The 17,506-nt window shown below is 42.5% G+C and overlaps 1 protein-coding gene across 3 annotated transcripts in view; it reads right to left on the bottom strand.

Moving 5' to 3' along the window:
- Window positions 1-16,510, bottom strand: part of ABCA1 (ATP binding cassette subfamily A member 1) — a 129,542-nt gene extending 113,032 nt beyond the window's left edge. For 2 of the 3 annotated variants that reach the window (XM_024753651.1, XM_024753648.1), the window contains exon 1: window positions 16,448-16,510. The gene's annotated coding sequence lies outside the window, so the exon portion shown is untranslated. The other variant, XM_024753650.1, reaches the window with a different exon arrangement.
- Between the last annotated feature and the right edge of the window lie 996 nt (window positions 16,511-17,506).

Genomic DNA, 17,506 nt, shown 5'->3' on the forward strand with positions numbered 1-17,506 from the left:
ACTGTATGTAAATTATATGTCAATAATTTGATCTCCCTCCCCCCAAAACACTTGTGTTCTATGACAATAATTAACATAGTCCACAAGTCAAATCATGCCTTGGAAGACCTAAGTACTGCATAGTGCAAAGCCTGACTATTGTGTGATTCCCTAGGAAGGTAAATAGTGAATAAAATCTTCACCCCCTGTTCATTCCACAAACAACTGCAGCCTTAACTCTGCAAGGCTGCCATTAGCCACAGCAAACATTTACTGAACGCCTATATGTGCAGGTGCTGTTCCAGACACTGGAGATTCAGCAGTGAACAAAAGTGGCAAAGTTCCTGCTCTCATGGACCTTCTATTCTAGCAAGGACGTATAAAACAGACAAATAACAGTGTGTTGTTAAGGCAGTGGGTGATAGGAGTAATGAAGAAAAATAAAGCAGAGTAAGCAGGCAGAAAGTAACGAGGGGTGGGTAACTCCTTTCTTTAGTGAAATGAGAGTATGCCATATGCTACTGGCAAAAGGGTCACCAAGTGACAGCTGGGATCGTGAATTCTTTTAACTTTTCCCTAAACCAAAACCTGAAATGTCAGACAGACTCAGTGATGCTGGCGAAAGAAAAAATATAGGTTCACAGGAAGCCTGCCTGGTGCCATGGGGGAAATGACGACCCCAATCAGCACCTACTGTACTGCTCCCCCAACCCCCTTCCTCACCAAAACATTTGGCCCTTTTGAACTTCACATGTAAGTTTCAAAGAGCATGAGAAACATAAAGAAGAAAGGAGGAAAGAGGAAGAGGCAGACATGCTAGAAAGACAAGGTGGGAGGGTTTTTTCCCACTTAGTGAAATCAAATGGAAAACAGGAACTGCATCCCTTGACTGCCTTCTACCCTCCTGGAGCATTAAATCTGTCTACAGACACGTAGTAAGGAAAAAAAACTGCACGTGCGTACGCTGCTACCCGAAACTCTTAGTTTGTGCAGTCACCAAGGGTTGGTTGTCTTTATCCTTCCTGCAAGAACGCTGTGAGCACGTGAGACTGAGTTTCTGTCAAAGGGTGGGAGCCACCCTCTAGCCTGCTTGCTCCAGGACAGGACAGTCTCCAGTGGGGACCACACAGCCACCGTTTCTCACTGGAGCAGAATAGTCGGCTCCACAAGGCAGAAGAGGACAACCTTGTGCAAGGCCAACCCCCAGCTGATAGAAAGAGCTCACTGTGGCTTTGGAGACCAGCTTCCACCACACCCCAATCTTATAGAGAAGCCAAGGCCCCCAAAAGCAAGTGGCCTGCCCAGACTCACCCCCTAGAGTTAGAGCTGGCCCCCAGGTTTCTCAAGAAATAACTTGTCAACAACTGTTCCCACTTTCCCACTACTATATTCCTCCTACAATTCTGCTTCTTCTTCTGAACACATTTTTCCTATCAGTTCTACCCAAAGAGTTCATACACCGCAAATATGCAGTCAGCAACTAATTTTCGTCTTCCAAAACCAGTGGTTTTATGACAGCTATTTCTCTAAATTTTAAGCAAATAAATAAATAAATAAATAAATTTGTGTGTGTGTTCTTCTTTGTTAGACAAATTTCCCCACAGTCACCAGAAGTGAGATAGAAGTTGAAATCTGTGACAACAGCGATCAGCATCTCTCCTGACAAAACTGTTTCTAGATGTCTTATCTCAATAAATAACTAGCCGTTAACAAAAGCAGGAGGTGGATTTACGGCAGGATTTAACTATATCACATATGAATTGTAGTAAACGTGTTGGCGGTAAAGCTCAACGAATGGCCTCTTCATGAGATGCTGATGCAAATGCAAGGATCACAGGTGTTGCTGCATCTCGTCTCCAGAGAGATGTAGAGGGTCCTGAAGAATGAAGATATGAAATCTGTAAGCCCACCAGAGCATGCTTGCTTGGAAAAGGTCTGTTCTTTAATTGCCTCTCTGAGTATATGTCTCTGGAACAGTAGCCACATTCAGGGAAAAGGCTAGTGAGGTTACTGACAGTCAGAAAACCAGGCTGGAACAGGCTCATTGCACCCATGACTGAAGACAGGACATGGCTGCCGTGGTGGAAGGAGGGGAGTCGCCCCATGGAGTCCCCCCCGTGATCTCTCCCAGGCTGAGCCATCAGTTTTATTAAGGCTGAAGTTAATTTGACTGTCTCAGTTTCTTTCCTGGTCTCCAGTTGCCAGTGAGCTCTCTACCTGTAAGGTCGTTCATGCTAATCCTGAAATTCTACCCCCTCGCATTCCCCAACCATATTGCAGACCCACAAACTCAGTGAAACTGTCCTTAGTTGCCACTAGACCCTTAAAGGCCTGCAGAAAGGCCGTGGGCTGGTACTCAGTGACCCCTGAAACTGTGTTCCTACTTAAACCATAACATTTTAATACTCAAATTTAAGGAGAAAGAAAGATGTAAGAAATCCTCCAAGATAAAAGTCAAGGATAAAAGGAAGCCATTCTATCATTCTCGAAGATTCCTGTCATTCTAGAAGAGGCTCTGCTATCACAATACCTGTTTAAAAAATACAGATCCAATGAATTTTATCAATTCTAACAATCTGTAACTCAAGGGGATATTTTTTTAAGTACCAAATGTATCATACTTACTTGATTATTAGTAACAATAAGTTTATAGATAACTGTACATTCTTGTTTCACCCTGAAATATATATTCAATTTCCTGGACAAAAGTATTTGCTAATAGCTAATTTTCAAAATGAGAGTTATGACATGAATACATAAAAACATACAGCTAGAAGAGATACATGAATACTGTACAAATCTGTAACGAGCCTTTGAGAAGCATAATTCCTCATGCTGTCAACAATTCTATTTTAAAGGAGATTCTTTTTGAATTTCAATTCAAAAAGAAAATAAGGGTAAATCTATTTCTATCATGTCACTGATATTTGGACAACCAAAGATCCTATTTATCACTCTCAACAGTCCAGTTGTTACCAGCTAAACCATCTCAGGACTTCTAAAACTGACAAGATCCAGGGTTTCTGAAAGCAAATCTGTCCTGTCCCCAAGTTCTTGTTTCATTGTTGTAGAATTATGGAGGAATTCTGACAAAATGTTAGAGATAACCCTTCTTCCCCTGCTGATTTCCACTAAACAAACACAGAGCAACCTTCAAAGGAAGACTTCAGCAAACAATACAACTATTTGCTTTTTCCCTGGTTGGGGATGTGTAGCATATAGGAAAAATGAACCTTTCTCCTAGAAATGAAATACCTGTCAACATTACATGTCATAGAAAGAAAATTTTTCTCAACTATAATCATAATGCCAAAGCAAGAGGGCCCTGCAGGGAAGGAACTGTCAAAGTCACAAACACCCTGAGTGATACAGAAACACAAGCAAGCCCACCTCCATGAGCAATCCTTTATTTGCGGAAAAACTTGACGGGATAATATTCCCTGTTGTTGGAGGAGGATTTTCCAAGAGAATTTTATGATAAAAGGCTTGGTGACTGTATCAACAAAACAACCACTTTGTTTGGTTTACATCTCGGAAGGGTCAACATCTTCAGATGTTCAACCTTCTCCCAGGCTAAAAAGTTTTTTTTTTTTGAATTTTTGAATTTGATTTTATTTATTTTTTTTATACAGCAGGTTCTTATTAGTTATATCTATTTTATACATATTGGTATATATATGTCAGTCCCAATCTCCCGTAACAGTGCTCAAAGGACTTGGGGACAGACAAACCCAAATCCCTTCACCGCCTTCTACTTCCTGCAGTGCAGCAAACTTCCCCACACGTCCTTAACTCTTATTTTCTTGAATTAACTGGCCCGGTAGACAGAAGGGAGGTTTTGGAGTCAGAGAAAGCAGGTTTTGAATCCTGACTCTGCTCCTCACCTGCTCTGGGACCCTAGGGATTCTGAGTCCCTGTATCCTCTCCATTAAATAGAATAATGTATATAAAATATTTAGCCAGTTCCTGGAGCAAAGCAAGTATCCAGCCAACAGCAGCTATTTACAATGATTAGTGCTGCTGACTTCACAGCGTAAAGCATTCATCAAGGATGGGGCACAAAACGGGCAGTTTATTAAAGGAATCTCTTCTCCCTTCTTTGTCCACAGATGGCACGATTTCCCCCAAGGGCTTTTCCAGAACACACTGGAACTCTCTGCAGTGCCCAGCTCAGTGGGAGATGTGAAAGGGTTACGCTGGTATCCTCATGCCACTTCTGCCATTGTTGTACCATAAACCCCTGTTTGGGGACCCCACTACCCAGTTACACTATTCTCCCACTCTGGGGGCAGTCAGCTCCTCTGTTCCATGAAGGCCGCCGTCCTCCACATCTTTAGCACCCAGCACAGTTTTCTTCTCCAGCCCACTTCCTCCAGCCTCCAGGTCAATTACCTATTTGCAATCTGGGCCTTCTAATTCCTCCATCTCTTCAGCTCTCCCTACCACGTCCTCCAGTGTACCAACTTCTCAGGTGGTCCCTGCTAAACTGCAAGCCATGCGCAGCAAGCTACGGTGTCTCAACATCTTACCATCCTCTGGCACACTGAGCCCAGAGCCCAGGACCACTTGGTGCTCGGAAACACTTGGGGAATTTGAAAGCCTCTGAAGTCAGACCTCAGGGATGAGAAAAATTAGTTAAAGCAGGTTCACCACGCTAACATGTCAGAAATGTCATTGAAATACAGGTTCAGCGGACTTAAGGATATGGGGAGGGGGAAGGGTGAGCTTTGACAGGGCGAGAGAGAGTCATGGACATATACACACTAACAAACGTAGTAAGGTAGATAGCTGGGGGGAAGCAGCCGCATAGCACAGGGAGATCAGCTCGGTGCTTTGTGACAGCCTGGAAGGGTGGGATGGGGAGAGTGGGAGGGAGGGAGACGCAAGAGGGAAGACATATGGGATCATATGTATATGTATAGCTGATTCACTTTGTTATAAAGCAGAAACTAACACACCATTGTAAAGCAATTATACCCCAATAAAGATGTTTAAAAAAAAAAAAAAAAAGAAATACAGGTTCAGGTAGCCCAAAACCATGACAAAATTTCCAGCTGTGTTCAAAGAAACACAGGTTAAATAGGAGTACATTTAGTTTGGTTTTCCCCAAAGCCACTCTAATTTGTTGAGAAGGACATTCATTTTCATGGACTTCATGTGAGCAAAGGAGAATCTGTAATTTGCCAGACTGAGGCGCTAGAACCCCTGTAAACGTGGCAGCAAACAAGTAAACATGCCAGCTAACAAGAGTACCTCCCCTAGGGGCTCAGCCACTAATACAGGACTGTCAGCATTGTTCAGGTGCCTTGAACTCTAAACCCAGAGGCTCAAGTCAAGAACTCACTCAGTGAAGCATATCAACACCTGGATATAATTTTTCCACCTCAACACTTTATTCCTTTTACTCTTGCCAAAACAAGTTATCTTATCTCCAGGCTCTTTTCCAGTTCTAGCTCATAGAGTATGTGACCAAACCCAGCAACCTTCTCCAGAACCTCCTCTTTCACCAGCCAGCTCTGGAGACAGTGCAGGCACAGGTCATGTGTCCGAGATGCCTCTGTCCCTGCAGCCCAGTGGGGACCAGCTGACCAGGTAGGTGAGGATGTAGTCAGGACTCCACGGCAGGCACAGAGGTACAGGGTCTAAGCCCTGCCCTTCCAGCTTCATAAATGAACTTCTTCTCTATAACAACCAAAACAAACCACTTTGCTGGCTGCCTCGCTGAATTAAAGAGGAATAAGATCACAAGTTTAAACTCACCTACCTGTGATTCTGACAAACAAAAAATGAGGGATGTTATCCTTTTAAAAACAAATAATGGCAACATGAACTCCATTATTTGAGGTCCGGGAGGATGATCCCAGAGGAAAATGATCTCTATTATTCCAATATTATCATAATTTTGAGTATTCCTTCTAGAAAGTGCTACTGTCATTAAGATCTTCACAAATCAAATATTTTACGTGCCAGATAAAAAAGTGCTTAAGGAAAGATGAAACTAAACTATTGAGTGGAACTCCTGCTAGCCTCTTTTTTCAACTGCGGTTGACACTGGCATTTAAAAATGCACACATTCTCATCTCCCAAGCGACCGTGTGCTAAGTGTCTACATCAGGTGAGCACGGAGTCCCCAGTGGAGCTCCACCTGAGGACAGAGTGCCTTGCTGGTCTCTGCAGCCTCCAGGGGCATATCCACTCCCCTCAACGGAGGCCACTGGAACCTAGCATCAGACAGCCAAGGAGAAAGCCACACTGTGATCATGTGAAATGTGATTGGAGTTGGAAACTGGAAAATGGCACTAATTCCACTAAATTTGCAAATCCGGCAACAGGACTGACAACTGAATAAACACCACTTGACCAAAGGCTTTCTTTACCGTGAACTCAAGGTCCTTACTATAATTAACACAATCATTAAAGTTAAAAATAAAGAAAAAAGACCTGATAAACTGCCTTTAATCACAATTAATCCTAAATGGCCAAAATTAGCATAGGGTTTTTGTACTTTTGCATAAAGGAAACGGTCCCCAGGAAAGACTCAACCTTTAGGACTTCTGTGGAGTTTCCTTCTGATTTGAAAGAAAATCAGAAGGAAATTACAAGCAAAGAGCAATGTTTATTTAAGAGAGTGAGAAAAAAAAAATCCAGTTGAAAAACCTATTAAGATTCAAATTGGACCAACAGACAGAATAAATGAGGTCAGTTCAATATTCAAAGATTCAGTGCCCATTGTAAGCTGAAAGGACAGACTTAAAGACCCAATTTCTTTTTTCTCTCCTAAAAGGACACCGTAAATACTACCCTAAATTCTGGTACAGTAGCGAGAAGCCTGGATTAAAGAGGCAAGAAGCTAAGATTTTAAGTTCCAGTTACTGACTGCTGGGGAGTCAATTTAGGTAAGACATTCTACCACTCTGAGCCACAGAACAGAAAACAAGCTTTTATGATAAATAGAGTGGAGTAGAAGATCTTCTGAGTCTAAGAAAACTGCCTGGAGCTTGGGTTTCAGACACGAGTTTGAACCCCCGGCTCTGCCATGATCGAAGCATGTGAACCAGGAACCAATTATTTAACTAGTCTCTGTATCAGGTGCACCATCTGAAAAGTGGGGCAACCTCAATATTTCCCCAAATGCAGGAAAGCTACACAAGATGAATTTAAGCAGTACTTAAATTCCACGTAGAGGATTTTAGGGGATGGACAGGCACAGTATTAAACACTCAATCACACAATGAGAAAACATTCTTTTCAGCACTTCTTTAGCCTTTGTAAAAACTGTATTACATTAAGGAGAAAGTTTCTGTTTGATCTTCTCTTCAATGTCTCTTTAACACGTGCTTAATTTCCCTTTTTTAACAAAGTGAGAGCAAGTCTCAGAGTCAGTGCCTTTAGAAAGCAAGTTTATTTTATAGACAGACTGTTTAAGAAATAATTTGCTTTCATTCTAATTATTTTAAAAATTACCTTTTATTTGAGACAACTGATATCAGTTTTCAATTTAGAGAACCAATATAAAGTTAACTTTAAAAAATATATGTATTGATGATTACAAAAGTGTGAGTCCACTGAAATAATTTGAGGGCTTACACGCTGCCTACCGCAGGATCCAGTGAGGAGAAAATATGGTAATGCGGGGCAAGGCCTAGCCCACGCCGAGCTCATCTACCCACGGTCGAGGGGCAAAATTTCTGTCAGTGAGGAATCAGAGTAGAGGGTACAGTGCAAACAAAAGCCGACCACGAAACATGGCTGTGAGATTCCAGAACGATGAGAAGCCAAAAAATAGCAGGAAGGGGTTCTTAAAGTAGAAATCAGAGAAAAGAGGAAAACCCATAGAGGGAGAGTCAGTTAACAGATAGTTACTGAGTCAGACTACATGCTCATCACTGGTGAGAAAATCCAGAGCAGTGGATGCCTCTTAAAGTCCAGGACAAAGCCGTCAAAATGGTCAGTCTTATGTCGAAGAACCTTGAACGCCAAGCTAAAGATTGTCATGGTGGCAGATCCTTAAAGTCTTTTGACATTTGTTCGGCACCTAGTATTTACATGGTGTTTGAAAAATATTTGCTGAAGAAATGAATTTCAGTTTAATGGTATTTTTTGTACATTAGCCATAGACAGATACACACACACACACACACATTTTTAAAATATTATGTTGTCCTCTTCCTTCCTTCGTCCAGTACCAGAAATCACACCTCACCCCAGCTAAGGTAAACTGCCACTTCCATCCCAAGACCCTGCATCTGGGAGTGGAGAAGAGTCTACAGATCAATCTAAAGCCATCAGTCTGTGGGACTTCCTTGGTGGTCCAGTTGGTAAGACTCTGCAGATCCTGCGTGCATGCTGCAACTGAATCCACATGCTGCAACTAAAAGATCCCACATGCCACAACTAAGACCTGGCGCAGCCAAAATAAATAAATAGAGATAGATAAAGAGATTTTTTTTTTTTTTTTTAAATAAAGCCATCAGTCTGGGCCTTTACATTCTCTCTGCCTTTCCCAGGGAAGCTGCTGCTTCCATCAATGCTACCTTTTATGTCAAACTTGGATCATCTAAACACCAGATCCAACTGAATTCAAGCTGTCATCCCCTTGGGGACTTGCTTCTTCAAGAAAACAAGCTTGGCTTGACTCTTGGCAAAAACTATTCCCAACCTGGCATCCCACAGAAATTTTGCAAAGCAAGTGTAAATAGGGATATGAAACCCAAACAACTTCTTAGCAGTTCCTTCCCTCCTCCCATGCCTGCCCCAATCCTGAAAACTCTTGCTTCTTTTGTTTCCCCTTCTTCTTCCTTCTAGTCCTAATCTACTATGATCTATGAAACAACTAATTCAGAGCAATGCTTTAGAAAACTTTGTGTCTTGCCCATCTACCCCCAGAAAGTCTTCTGAGATATTTAGAAATATTTTCATAAGGTTAGTCCAATTCTCATCCTTTCTTGGAGGATGAATGAGTCTTAAAAGTCAGCTTTTTTTTTTCCTATCATGTATTGGCTTAACAAGACTGCAATGTAAGAAGCAAAACCTACACTCAAAATGGAGATGTCCAGAATGGAGAGTCCAAATGAACATTTTCTTTCATAGAGATTCTCCAGATGCTGAGTCAGAAATGAGACAAATGTCTCACTGTGTCTCACTACATCATGTTTGTTCCACTGAAATTTATTGAGATCAACCAACCCCTCCTTCCCTTGCATTTTGGATGAAACTCCCCTTTTGGTTCCATGATTCAAGTCTTCATCCACCTAATGCAGAGTAAATAGACAATTCCAACATCCTCAGGCTTCTACCTTCCTCTCCTCCTATCATCTTCTTTTCTTCCATCATCACTCTCATCAAAACACTCATAAAAAAAAAACCAGAAACAGAACAAAACAAACAAAAACGCTCTTTAGGCATTCCCCTGGGTATTTCCACTCCACCTCTCAAAACCCACAGGATCTGTTACACTAATGCTAAGCCTGTCCCTCAGGACATTTCTCTGGGCAGCTCCAATCAAAGAATCATCCTTTTTCCTGACTACAGACATAGAGTTAGAGGACGTAAAAGCTTGAATAGCTCTTTAAAAGTCATGTACTCAGCCTCTTTCATCTCATCAACCAAGAAACTATATCTCAGAAAAGTAAAATGACTTGCCCAGGGTCACATGACTCCTTAGTCTGTTTCTCAAATTACATGTGGAATATAATTACGTCAAATTGTATGTAATTATATGTAAAATTTGGAGTGTACATGCCTGTGTATATTTTTTCTTTGGAGAGAATCACAGCTTTCATCATATTCTCTATGTAGTCAAAAATCCTCTCCCAATAATTGATAGCCACTGATTAGTTTTTTTTTTTTTTTTTTTTGCAGTAGGCGGGCCTCTCACCGTTGTGGCCTCTCCCGTTGCGGAGCACAGGCTCCGGACACACAGGCTCAGCGGCCATGGCTCACAGGCCCAGCCGCTCCGCGGTATGTGGGATCTTCCCGGACCAGGGCACGAACCCGTGTCCCCTGCATCAGCCACCAGGGAAGCCCCTGATTAGTTTTTTATATACAAAATTCTTCCTAGGAAGTGTCCCGGACTAAACACCAGTTATCATAAAACATCTTGACTTCAAGACTAGCCAAATAAAATGTTCTGACTTCCAAATGCTTCTTAGAAGTTGGATTTGGCATAGAAAATGTTGCAGTTCTAAACAAATACACACACACACACAAAAAGAATAAAAGAAAAGATCCTATACATAAAAGGTTATTTTGGGTTTTTTTTTTTAAACTAAATGCTATTTTTAAGTAATTAAATTCTAAACTACTTAGTGAATTATCTCATTCTTATTTTTAAAAAATAATGTGCAGGGCTTCCCTGTTGGCGCAGTGGTTGAGAGTCCGCCTGCCGATGCAGGGGACACGGGTTCGTAGTAGTTTAATGTGAAATGTCACAAACTACAGCACTTTCTCAAATCACAGCTGCCTCAAGAAGAGAAATGAAGCTGAATGGAGTCAGAATTGTTTGCTCTACAACAAGTAAACTGGCCTAGGTACATACTAATATTTCTCAGTCTGTCATAAACCTAAACTTAACTAGAGTTTTTCCTCATATAATTCTATTTCTAGACTACATGAATTTAAAACATTTTATAAAATGTTTTTTGTTTTTTCAGAAAAAGAATCTTTATTTCCAAATGAGCAACTAAACACACAATGGACTCAAATGGCATGTTCCTAAAATTTTCAAACCAAAGCCATTTACAAGGCACAGCTTGTCTTGGCATATTTCTGATTTCCTTAGTAAGCGCCTTGGTATTACATAAAGGCACTATTTCATACGTACTATGATCTACTAAAAAAACAAGCACTTTCTCATCAACACACTTTTTTCTACTTTGGATCAATACCACTTCAAAGTTTTTTAGATTTTACCAAGCATTCTAAGCCTTTTTCAATATTTTCCATTGACAAAAAAGAGGTTTTTTTTACTTCTTTAGTAATTAATACTGTTAAATCTGATAAAATCTTTTTAGTTTTAGATAACTTCACATAAAATGTCCCACATTTTGAAACATAAAGTATTTCAGCCTTTTCAAGTTGTCCAGGTTTTAACTCTTCAAAAGGAATATTTATTAACCAGCTGTTGGTAGGATGGTTGAAGGAGCATAGAACTTTCATACCATTTGGTCGTCCTTTCTTCATTTCTTTATCAATAGGGCTCACCTTTTGAGAGACCTTAGGCATTTGCAGTACTGTTTTCTGTAGTTTCGAACATGCTCTCCATTTAAATAGTTCATTAATGACACATTTTTCATCACAAATTATATTTACTTCCAATTTCTGTTCATGCTTTTTCAAAAACTCACAAGAAACTGTTTTATTACTTACTCTTGAAGCAAAATAATCCACAGTTTTGCTGTCCCACGTTTCATCAGGCTCATTCCACTTTACTCCACTAAGGAAAGAATGAACTCCTAGCTTTTCTGTGATTATCCCAACATTTCAATTCATCTTTAGAATATAGAAAACCAACATTAGTTCCCCATTCTCTCTGACTTGTTTAAGTCAGCATTTATTGAATCCCCTTCCATATCAAGGAGGGTGAATTAAGGACTAGGAGAATGAATCAAAGCCCTCCTGGAGAAGCATACGCTCAAGAAGACGACAAATAAATGTGAACTATAACGGCAACAACGAAAACAACAACAAAAACACAATTAAACCCATGACATGAATAGTGCTGTGATCCAATCCTATGGGAGCAAAAAAGAAGGGGATAATTAATTTTAACTCTGTGTTGGCAGGAAGGTGTGAATTCAGGAGAGCTTATGAGAAGGATGGCATTTAAATCAGGTCTTAGAGTAGATTTTCAAAATGGAAAAAGACAGGATTTCAAATTTTCCTTTGTTTTAGGAACCAAGTCTGATGCTCCTCAGAGTAAATGATCTTTGCTTTAATACAGCTTGTCATCTCAACAGAATGCAGAACAACCAAAGGCACTACCTGAAAGCAATTTTACATGTGAGATTTTCCTCCTCTGGCTTCAGATATTTCAAAAATGTGCGTCTTTAACAGCACCTCTGCTGGTTACCTACCCAGGGAACTATTTGCAGCTGGAAATATCCAAACGAAAAGTGAGACTCATTTTTTGCCTTTTGCTAGTATTTCATTTGTCAAAACTCTGATATTTTAATGAAGTCCTTACCCTGCTATTAGTAAATTCATGGAAACCAGACTGCCTGGGATGCAGCCTCAGCTCCACTACTTACTTACAAACTCCATGATCAGGCTACTTACCCTGTCTATACTTCAGTTTCCCCATCTGTAAAATGAAGATAGTAACAGAACCCACCTCATGTGGTTCTCATGAGAATGAACTAAATTATTACATGTGAAATGCTTGAAACAACACCCAGCATGAGGTAAATCAACAATAATGTAACTTTTTATCAAGAAGAAATCTTTCCTAAGAGTTTATTTCTAAGGTGCTACACCAACTTAATAAGAAAAAAGAGTTTCCCAACCTATTTCACTTTTATTAAGCTGACTTTGAAACTGTATGTACTTTCAGAGAAAGATGCCTTAAGAAAAGGCTAAATTTGATTCCTAGACTGTAATGGCAGTAACAGAAAAACGGTTTATTTCAGAAGGTCCAAGACATAATTAGGGGTAAAACAAGCAGAAGTCATATTGTACAATAACCAATTTTAAAAATTCACCAAAATTAAGATTGACAGCTAACTAATAGTTCTCTTCCCTTTTTCTCCCCTTTTATTTATTTATTTATTTTATTTATTTATTTGGCTGTGCCGGGTCTTAGTTGCAGCATGTGGGATCTTTAATTGTGGCATATGGGATCTAGTTCCCTGACAGGGGATCAAACCCGGGCCGCCTGCATTGGGAGCTCGGAGTTTTAGCCAGTGGGCCACAGGGAAATCCCTTCCCTTTTTCTTTTGTTCCTTATCCTTTTACAGCCAAATCCTCTGTCTATCCATTTTCTATGCATCACACAGGAAAAGATTTCGAGATCATCGTAGACCTACTCACAAATACTTGACTAAAACGAGAGTAAAATTTTCATTTTAAAGCAAGTAAAGAATTAGAGTTGAGCAAATTTTATTGTCTATCCTTTCCATGGTGTTGCAATCCCTACACAACCAATGTCCCAACAAGCTGAAAAGAACTTGTCTGGCCCACTCATAGCAACAAGGGAAATATAACACAGGCTGCAGATTCTGATAAAGGCTAGAGCAGATGAATATACCGGAACTCAGCAAGCATCCTCACAAAGTGCTCTGCCCATGGCAACTGAAATTGTACCACCTCACTGCTTAGTGTGGGAGTCAAAGAAATCTGGGGCTCACTGGCTGGGTTCAAAACTTAGCTCTGCCATTTGCAAGCTGTGTGGCTGGGGACATGTTAGTTACCCTCTCTGTTTCTCAGTCTGCAAAATAGGGATAATAAGTGGATTTGTTGTAAAAATTAAAATAGTATTTGAAAAACATTTGTATCAGTACTTGGCACCTGGTGCTATTTAACAGTGTCTATTAAATAAATATTGCAATAACTTTGGCACTTATGATTAGTTCCACATGCAAATATGAGGGGCAGTGTAGCCCCTCTCCCAGAATAGTTAAATTAAAACAAATTTTCAGCAAGATCTTTAAAATTTGATACTGAGGTAATTGACCGTAAGGAGCATTATACTTTCATTATTCCTTTAACATCCAGATAGTAAATAAAAATGTATTTGGATTCGAGAGTATTTTAGAAATGTAAAAATCACACATCTATTGGTGTTTTCTAGATTCTAAAAAAAGTTCATAGTTAAGGAGTCTAAGATAATGTCCATTTAACTTAGGAGCTAAAAATTAAAATAGCAAAGATATTTACAATCACTCTGAATACAGCATAAGCAACTTGGCTTATGGGAAGGAAGATCCCCTAAAAAAATTTTTGATGGAAAAATATTCCAACTTCTCTCCATATAAGGTAAATACTACAGAAGATAATAAAAAGCTGTGTTGCTGAGTTTCATTCGGTTTCATTCATTTTTAATAACGTAAGCATTAAGGTTTCCTAGAGCAGAGGTTGAAAACAACCAATCCTTAATCACCCTTTTCCAATCCTAAGCTACTGTCTTACACTGTCTCACATGAACTGTAAATATTCTCTAAGTCAAAAGGTGTCCAGGGTCCCTTACAGGCCTCTATTTAGATGTAAACTGAGGGTTGAGATTTCAAATGCTCATCTGGAGGGGAGACACATATCACAGGTATTCCCTTCACAATCAGATATGTCATTCTGAACACTAGGCTGGTCCCTGCAAGGCAGCTAATGAATTACTCTGAGTACAGTAGAAATTCTTACCCCTTAAATGAACTGTGGTCATCGAAGCCTGGTCACTCTGATTCTACTGCTTTTTCTCAAGTAAATACTAATGTGTTCTGTGTATCCAGTGTTTTCCCAAAACTCTATCATAAATTACTGCATAAAGCATTAAAGCTCCTATAAAAGGAGCACTTGGGGAACAAGCTGACAATGAAAACTTTGTACTTGAAAATTATTATACCATCAGAAGAGGTTCTACTCCGGAAACTTCTCCATGCTTTCACACTTTCTTGCATTTGGGAGAAATGCCTCAAGAGAAGGATATGAACAAAAGAAAGCCTCCGTTAATTTGTGGTAGGTATGAGGAAGATGGGCTGAAATATTAATAAAAGGGGAAATGAGAAACTAAGTACTTTTTTAGTTGGGATTTAAATTTTGTCTGAAAAGCAGATCAAAACTTGGGTTTGAGTCCCAAACTATTGTTAAAAGAACCAGAAAAACTCTGCTTTTGAACTTGCAAAATTTTGTGAGGTGTTCTTTGTGGGGAGGTGGGGACCGGGCCTTAGAAAGTGACTTGCTGATTTTCATCACCAAAGAATTTTTTTAAATATCAAATTTGTCCTCTATTATATTAATGTATATACTACTCGCTCAGTTTGTTATGTCACTGAAAAGTGTTGGTTTCAAAAGCTGATGGTATCGCTTTTGTAGTGCTGCATTTCTTTCTCTCTCCCTTTTTCTTTCTCTCTTCTTATTTTCTTTTATCTTGTGTATTCCCTTCTTTTTGATAAGTGTTGAAAAAGAGGCACCTACACACAACCCTGGCACTGGCCCACACCCCAAGAACCTTCCATTTAGCAACGCTCTGGGAGTTGGGAACCATTGTAACAAAACAGAACCAGACGCGCTTTCGCCTGTTCCCCCAGGTTTCCTCCCAGTATGCAAACACCCGTCTTCACTGCATCTCGGTCAGGAACCCTCGATCGACAACGCCTCGTACAGCCCGGCCTCACTCCGGCCAAGGAGCCGATTCCCAGGCCACCCGGCCAGGAGGCGCTGTGGATCAGTCCCCCCGTGGCCACCCGTAGCCGGCGCCCAGCCATCCCTCCCCCCACCGCGGAGCGCAGCCCGCCAGCGGAGCTGCGAGCTCTGCACCGCCCGCCGGGGTTACTCTCGGTCATTCCGCTACACCATCTCGCCCCAGCTTCCCCATCCGTGCCCGGCCTGAGGCTGCCCCAAGAGACAAGCAGCAAAGGGCAGGAAGATGGGAGACAGGGGAATGGGCACCTCAGCTCCAGGTTTCCTCAGGCCCTCCTTCTAAGTCTAACGTTTTTTAAAGAAACAGAACTCTAGTCGCTCCAGCTGCGTCAGGAAACAGCTCCGGGGAGCGTACGGAGACCGTAGAAAGGACCCAAACAAAGCCCCCGAGGCCTCAAATGAGCACTAGCGCTAGGGACCCGGTTTGGTGCACCTCCCAGTCGCGTTCTTGGAGAACAAGAACGCGCCGCTCCAGTCCGGGGGCGCAGGGGACCGATCCTCAGACCAGAGTCCAACTAGCAAGAACGGAGTGGAGACTGAGGACTAGCATTTGTCCGGGTGGGCGCCGGCCGACCCGCAGCCAGAGAGGATTCCAGCCGGCTCAGGCGCTTCCAAACAAAGGGAAGAGCTCAGTGCCAGACCTGCCACTCTCCCCACTCCGGCTGCAGCGCCCCCAGCACCACCAGGAGCCCCCGATTCCACTGCGCCCCAGGTACTGCGCTCGGGTCTCCGCGCCCAAAGATGCTCCCCGGGCTCCACCGCCGGGCGAACCCTGAGCACAGCGGCGCCGCGTCTTTAGGTTGCCAGAGCTCGTCCTAGGACGTCCCCCCCCATTTACGCCCCCCCCATTTGCGCTGCAGGAGGTGGGGACGTGGGGGGGGTTCGGACTAAAGTCCCCGAAACCCAGCGCTTCCGAAAGTCTCCTCGGCCCTGAAACAAAACAATAACCCCAGCCCAAGTTTCTGGAGAGCCTCTTACCTGTTTTCCACTTTTTGTTTCCGGCTCTTTCCCCCACCCCTTGAAAAACCCTTCTGGGAAAGAAGTGGGGGAAAGGGAGCAAAGCGCCGCCAGAAATGGGCTGTGGCGGCGCTGGTCACGCGGCGCCCCCTGTTATGCCCACCTGCGCCCGCGGAGAGAGGTGTCGACGCCGCTCCTCCGGCCCCGGCCGCACTCACTCTTCCTCAGAATTACCGTGGTTTTGCCGCGACTAGTTCCTTTTATAGATTCCGCTGCGCTGAGCGCAGGGGTTACTATCGGTCAAAGCCTGTTCTCTCCCTCCTTCCCCGCCCCCTTTCCCGGCCTCTGTTTATGTAGTTCAGTCACTCAGCAGAAAGCACGTGGAGCCGCGCCCCGCCCCTTAAACGGGCGACGTCCTGCTGCGCGCGGGGTTGGGGGCGGAGGGTGCTGGTGGGGGTCCGCGCCCCTCGCCCCTGCCGGGACGGCCAGCCCAGGACCAGCGGCAAACGCAGGGCTTGGGCCTGCGCCTAACAGAGACTCTTATCAAGGTTCAGGGCAGCCAACAGCACAAGTGGACATCGCTTCCTCTAAACTCTTGCTTTCAGCAATTTTTGTTTCCTTTGTTCATTTACTCAGTCAGAGGGACTTAGGGGGCGGAGGGAGGAGGAGGAAGGGGAAGAGACCGCGAGGCTGCAACCCCTCGGGATGCCAACCCTTTAGTCTTTTTTTGCCTTTCAAGTGCGCAGGGTGTGGGAGAGGGTGGATAGTCCTCTGGACAATTGGCTGGTGTTGTTTTCCACGACAAACCCTGACTTTGGAATTCAAGAGGCGACTTACTGCCTTTGGGGTTCCCAGCCTGGGCCTCCCAGATCCCCGGGAGGACCCCTGAAAAGCGTCTTGCTCCTTCTCTTAGCAAACTGGGTGGAGGAGAAAGGCCACAAAAAACCGAGCAATGTGGACCAGCCCCCTTTTTATTTTCATCATATTAGTCAGCGTCCCAGTGATAGATACACATGGCTTGTATTTAGGTTTCTACAGATTCGCAAAGTGCAGCTAGAGAATCACAGTCTTGTAAAATTACATAACCATTCCAGTTCTCCACCTTCTTCCTCTGGCTTTGGCTTTGACAATCAGGAGCAAGATGGCCCATAACATTTGAGGAACAGAAGCAAGAGTACAAATGGAGGCCCACATACTTTAAGTGCAAATATTTAACTCATAA

Source organism: Neophocaena asiaeorientalis, unplaced genomic scaffold (genome assembly GCF_003031525.2).
Source record: "Neophocaena asiaeorientalis asiaeorientalis breed wild unplaced genomic scaffold, Neophocaena_asiaeorientalis_V1.1 scaffold342, whole genome shotgun sequence".
Classification (NCBI taxonomy): domain Eukaryota; kingdom Metazoa; phylum Chordata; class Mammalia; order Artiodactyla; family Phocoenidae; genus Neophocaena; species Neophocaena asiaeorientalis.